At 31.3% G+C, this 7,168-nt stretch overlaps 1 pseudogene; it reads left to right on the top strand.

The window, feature by feature from the left end:
• The first annotated feature begins 958 nt into the window (after window positions 1–958).
• LOC114166623 lies at window positions 959–4,975 on the top strand (annotated as a pseudogene).
• The last annotated feature ends 2,193 nt before the right edge of the window (window positions 4,976–7,168 follow it).

Raw genomic sequence — 7,168 nt, 5'->3', positions numbered from 1 at the left:
ATGTTTTAATTTTTCTTTAAAAATCATGAATATAATTGTATGGTAAAAAACACTTCTAATTTTTTATAAATAACTTTCTAGATAAAAATGCTTTTACATACTTTTAAATTTTTAATCAAAATAAATATAAAATGTAAAATGTAACAAAATTTAAATAAAAGAATAGTTAGAAAATCCAATACATTATCAATTGACAATGATAGGGTATTTATGATTGTTTACTTTGTATAAACTTTTTTAATTAAACTTTTATTTTATCAATTATACTGAATAATCTTCTTTTAGGAAAATTATCTTTTTTCTGGATAAATTATTTGTTTTTTCTATTTTTCATTGCTTTTTGTTCCAAGAACACCTTAATGATAATGAGTAAGGAAGTATGCCTTACAAAGAGTTTTTGCACTTTTGTCTAAACAGATTTATTTACAGAAAAATATTTTTGAATTTTTCATAGTTTGGGTTATATAGCTCTTAATTGTCTATACTTATGAACTTAATTGTTGATTTTGTTCATTATGATGAAAGGCCACATTCAATAGTACATTAATTGGCACAGCCATGAAAAATATAAATTTCACAATCTTTAAATTTCAGGAGATTATAGTTTCCTGCATCTTAATGTAGATAAAACAAAAAATATGAAAACTGGGAAAATGGAGTGTCCTGTATTGTAAGTTACAAACAAAAACAAATATCCATTTTTTTTTAATAATTATAAGTAGGCTAAAACCCATGTCAGTATAATGCGACTTTTGATGCAACATTTATTAAAGCACAATGATATATTGGGAAACTCAATTGCAAGTTTTAAGGAATTTGGAAGAGATGAAAACGCCATGAAGGAAAATGGTGAAGTGGCATATACATATTAATGTACATAAGAAGAACTTAGACCACGTGTCTTCCTATAGATCCAGTGCAACCAATGCATGTTACTTATGGGAAAAAAACATGAACAGAGAGAGAACATTGACAAAATTTCTCATGAACCTGAAGGCTTATATAATTCTAGCAAGTCTGAAAAGGAAAATGCAAACAATGAGAGTGTGAGAGAGGATTGAGTTTGAGGTTTCACATTTTGTTACAGTTTTAGTTAGTTCTCCAATTTGAGAGAACAAAGTTAAAGCTAGCTAGCGGAGAGGAAAGGTTGGCTCAGTTTGTTGCAAAAGTATTTTTCATTTGAAGAGAGTTTCCATTATCTGCTGAAGCTATCTCAGATAGATAGCAGAATAGTTTGTAAATCTAATGTGATCTTTTCTGCATATAAATCGCTCGCATGCTGTGTTTTCTCTTGATTCAGTAATAGAGATGCAGGATTTACACCTGTATAAGCTGTTTTTATGTTTTTATCTGTTTTTATGTTTGTTCATGAAGACAATGTTGGGATTTTAATGTAAAACCATAAGTTTTATTGTTTAGAAATTCCTTCAAGTTTCTTATATGTGGTTTGTCCTGTATTCATTGCAGGAAGTGTTAATATTTTTTATTTTTATGTTTATTTTTATATGTGGCTTCCATTGTTCATGAAACTTAATTATTATATGTTGTTTTCTGTTTAATGTGTAAGGATCTGGTTTTCCTATGGAAATGGAGAATGATAACAGCTTCACACAACAACAGACTGCAAGGCCAAAATATGATTGTCTTCTATTTGGTAAGCTTTTTTTTTTTCTTTTTTCTTTTATCAGTACATGTTAGTTGTTAGTAGAGAAACTGAACCTACAATCTCTCCTGTCTTCATTCTAAATCCACCGAATCAACTCTTATTTCTCAGATGATAAGCTTTGTAATCAGAACACTATCCAGAAAATTTTCACATTTGTGCATGCTGAGTGATTATTATTATTATTTTGCAGATTTAGATGATACTTTGTATCCTCTCAATTCTGGTCTTGCAAATGCAACTCACCAAAATATCAGGGGTGAGTGATTGTGCGACACTGTTATAGTAGTTTCATTATTAGTACTGACATGATGAAAACTTTGATTTTTAGACTACATGGTGGAGAAACTTGGCATAGAAGCTAGTAAAACTGATGAAATGACCAACCTCCTTTATAGTAACTATGGAACTACTCTTGCTGGTTTAAGGGTGTGATTTCCTCCTTTTGTTTACTTATCACTTTCTGTTAAATAAGTTTAATTAGTTGTTAAATTCTGAGAATACTGCTAATTTATTTTTTGTCATGCATCTCTTTTTCTATTCAGGCAATTGGATATGACTTTGATTATGAAGAATATTACAGGTACTGTTTCATCTTTCTTTTCACACCATCACTTTGAAATGGTTAATGAGTGTGTTTACTCTGAAATGGTGATATTTGACTCTTGAAATTTTGTTGACAGTTTTGTTCATGGAAAATTGCCTTATGAGAACTTAAAGCCAGATCCAGTTCTGAGGAATCTTCTGCTGAGCCTTCCTTATAGGAAGCTTGTAAGTTATTTATAACAAAAATGAAAGCAGATGTATAAAATTGCAAAAAGAAACGTAAACATCTTTATGACATTAAAAAATATGCATTTATTTGAAATATTAATATATATTATTATATTATTGATGACACACTATATTTTCTTTATATCAAGAAAATATCTTTTATATATATATATATATATATATATATATATATATATATATATATATATATATATATATATATATATATATATATATATATATATATATATATATATCCATATAATATAACTTCTCAGAATATTTAAATGTTATCATCCATGTCATGCAACACTCAAACTATACTTTTAAGTTGGTGATGGGATTCCAACAATAATGTTATGTTGGGCAATATTTCCTGCAATATTCAAATCTCTAATTTTTTAATTAGTTGTTTTAAAGGGTTTATTAGCATTTGAGCTTTTTCCAAACTTCTCTCATTTTTCTTATTTTTTTAAAGGGTTAATTGAATAAAATTTAAGTTTTAAGTTGAGGGAAAATATTTCAAAAAATCTTCTTACAACATTCTAAATTTTTTCAAGTTATATTTTAAAAGTTTCTAAAATGATCACAGGTTTTGTTTTTTGTCTTAATGAATAGTTTGTTTTTGTGAATAGATTTTTACAAACTCAGACAAAGTCCATACGATTAAGGCACTGAAAAGACTTGGATTGGAAGATTGTTTTGAAGGAATGATATGCTTTGAGAGCCTGAATCCCATCGAAAAGGCAGTGTGTATGATGATGAAGAGAAGAAAGGTTCAAAGGACACTGATTCAACACCAAAAACTGCTCTAAAATGCTCACAAATCTTTGACATCATACAACATTTTGCTCAACCTGATCCCACTGCACTCCTTCCAACTACACCAGTTATCTGCAAACCATCAGAACATGCCATTCAATTGGCTCTCAAGAAAGCCAACATTAACCCAAAAAGAACAGTAAGAAAATCAACCACAATTCTGTTAACTTTCACAACAATTACTGCTTTAATGTTTATTAGTCACATCTCACATTTTGATTTTATTATCTCTTTTAGGAAAAAAAAAAATAGCTGTCCGTATCTCTATAATGTCAAATCAAAACATATTTTATACTATCATAGTTTTTTTTATATCATTATGTTAAACAATAAAATAGACTTTATCATGACTCTACTAATATGTAGAAAAGTGAATTTTTTTTAAGATTATACCTGCAATTACTTATATATTATAATTTGGTTTTATGTTCTGTCAAAAGTAGGATTTGCAGAAAATGTGCAATTGATAATAAACGCACCAATCGAAAAAGAAAAGAGACAAATTGGTATCCAAAAGAGCTTTAAACTTTTCTTGTTTCTGCTTATGTTTATGGAGTGACTTATTTAACTTCTTATAGTATTAGATATAAATCAATCACTTTTATTTTTATAAATATAAATTAAGTATTGTTGATAAACTTTGTGGTGTTCAAGAACTTTTTTTCTTAAAGTTTTCAAGGTTGGATTTACATTTGATACATTCTTTGCCACATTCAGTTGTTCTTCGAGGATAGTGTCCGCAACATACAAGCTGGAAAACGAGTGGGTCTTCACACTCTGCTGGTATGTCATTGTTGGTAACATTGCTATGTAGTAGAAATTCACTAATTTTAAGGAATTAATTGTCGCTTTATAAGTGTGGTAGGAACATTATTTTTAATTTTTTTTATTAGACAAGTTTTTGGTAATTTAAAATTTTGTCCCAATTGATATATTGGCACCTTCCAAAAAGAATGACCATTTTCACATAGGAAAACCAATTTGGTTCTACAATTATGTATTACTTTTTGAATTAACATATTACCCCCTTTTGATTCAAAGAAGCAACAAAGCAAATGTTAGCATCAAGTTGGTATATTTATTAAGTTTTGGGGTTTAAGAAACACTAAAAGATTATAAAAACACCTATTTTTATGTATTTTACATTTAATTTACAAGAGAGATATTAAAGATTGTTAATTAAAAGAAATGAAAGTGTGATAATATAAAAGATTGTAAGAGGAAGTTTGGTTAAGATTTAAGTATTTGTTTGAGGCTCTAAAATGTGATTGATTGGTACATCCTCCAGGTTGGTAAATCCCAGAGAGTTAAAGGTGCTGATTATGCCATGGAAAGCATTCACAAGCTTAGGGAGACAGTGCCTGAACTATGGGAAACTGAAATAAAGGCACAAGTTATTGCATGCCCTGGGACTCAGAAGCTTGCGGTGGAAACATCACTTGTAGTTTGAGAACATGCAAGAATCACCCTTTCAATTATCATCAATAAATTTGAGGATCAATCACAATTTTTAGTTCTGAATTTTGTGATAAATTTAGTTAAATCTACGTTGAAAAATGCTGAAATAAAGAACTAAGAGGAGAAGTTTCCCATCTTTTGTTTTAGTGGTTACAGTACTGGATAATTGGTTAAGTTTGGTCATTTGTTTTCTTTTGATCAAAGCATTAACGTATGTTCTTGTAATCTTTTGTACTTTTTAGTTAATCGGGTTATGTCTTTTGTTTTCTTCTTTCCATTTACTTCAAAGCATAAAGAAAAAGTTATTGTAATTTAATTAATGCATGTTTTTCTCAAACTCGACCATTGTGAAACTCAAATAAAAAAACATTTTAACTATCTTTATCTATTTTCAAAAATATGTTTTATATTTAATTGAAATTATATTTTCAAATACTTTTTTACCTACCCGGCCCAAATTATACAGGCACTTTATAAATATTTTTATAAATAAAATTAACTAACTTTCTTTATTATCCTAAGTTTAGTTAATTCTTCTTAAACAGAGGGAAACTGTGTTCTTATAATAAAATGAAAAGGTGATTTATTTAAATTGCTATAAGAAAGACAACGTATATAATTAATTAATGCACTTCTTTAGAATTTTATAAATTTAAGGATCAATTATATTTTTAAATTTTGGAAATGTTCTCGTATAAATTTTAAGGAAAGGCAACCAAGGATTAATAAGTTCTACTATCTATCATTATGTTGCTTCAACAAGAGAATGCATCATATATTCACAAGCGATCAAGTAAGAGTAAATATTTTTTTTTTATTCAATGAACTTGAATAAATATCAATATGCTCTATTATGACCTGTATCTGTTTGGATGGTGCATATAGATTATTGTTAGACAAGTTGACATTTTAATAATCATATTGCTATCTAATCTTTGAAAATGGCAAAGACCGTGTTAGTTGAGAAAAAGTTCTATATTCCATTGCAATGAATTGAGACCATGCTAATGTATGAATGTATGTGTTTGAGAAGTCACGGTTTATTACACTACCCGATAAAAGGAAGAGGCTATGGTCCAAGGAAAAAGGCGAATAACCGAATTTACAATATACCACCGTGTTAATATATATATATATATATATATATATATATATATATATATATATATATATATATATATATATATATGTATGTATATTTTGTAGACGGATAAATGTATGGCCCAGTTTTATTTCTGTCCTAATGTTTAAGGGCTGACCTTAATCCGTTGGGCCTAAGGGCTGGCCCATAGGGTGCTAAAGCTGCTAGGGTTTCCAATTCTGATTCATTCTTGCAAAACAGAACCTTAAGCGATGCCCCCTTCCTTTCATAACGCTCTGTTAAGGCTTGACTCCGATCTTGGCCAAAGATTTCTCGAGCTCAGCTTTGTTTTTCGCTCCATGTAAGTGTTTCTCAAGCTCGTACCTGTACTCCCTGAAGCTTATTTTCGTGTTCTTCCTTCTAGGGTTCCATAATAACTTTGTTCTTTCTTTGCCCCGTTGTTCTTCCAGTTTCTGAGACTGCTTCTTGAACTGTTGCACTCCGTAGTTGGTGTCGAGGTCCCGTATAAGCCCTTTCCAGGTAAGGGAAGCTAGGGTCCGTGTGTCTAAGTCGTTTTTAGCTTGCTCTAATATTATTGTATGATTTTGTGGACTGCATGCTACTGTGATTTGATGAAAATGTCGTTGTGGCCTTTGGGTTTGATGTTTGCATGACTATTGTGTGGATAAACAGTGGCAGACACTGGTTTTCTCACCCAAGCGAGCATGCCTCGCCTAGGCGAGACTAACAGAGGCTCGCCCAAGCATTTCTGTACGAATGGTCGCTCAAGCGACTTGGTTTCTTTTTTAGCGAGGTGCAGTCTCGTTTAGGCGAGAAGGGGCTCGCTTGAGCGAGACATCGTAGAACCCACTGTTTCTCTTTCGCGCTCTCGCCTAGGCGAGAAGGGTTTCGCCTGAGCGAGAGGGCCTCTCTCGCCTGAGCGAGGCCTGTTAGCTTGAGCGAGACTGCGGGCAGGTTTTGGTGCTATTGTGGAATGGTTCATTGATGTGTGGCTTGCTTGTCTGATCTAAATGCTTTACTAAAAGGCTTGCGGGATGTTGCCATGATTAATCTATGAGTTTGAGATGGAAATGGTATGTTACCTTATTGGGTATGAATTGGAAAGCATGAGTTGTATGATTTGTTGCTTATGCATGATATTAGCGTTATGGGGATTTCCTGATTTGGTGGGTGGAACATGTATAAAGTGTGGGTAGGGCGTAATTCCATGACTCTTGTGGTGAGAGCTCTTGGTGGCGCCTCATCTGTTGGACGTAATTCCATGGTCCTCTTAAGGGGAATCCCTGGTGGTGCCTCAACATAAGGACGTAATTCCACGCGAGTATCGTGGTGGTGCCTCAAGGCCAGGA

This window comes from Vigna unguiculata, chromosome 10 (genome assembly GCF_004118075.2).
Source record: "Vigna unguiculata cultivar IT97K-499-35 chromosome 10, ASM411807v1, whole genome shotgun sequence".
Classification (NCBI taxonomy): Eukaryota; Viridiplantae; Streptophyta; class Magnoliopsida; order Fabales; family Fabaceae; genus Vigna; species Vigna unguiculata.
This window is presented reverse-complemented; position numbering and strand designations above follow the sequence as displayed.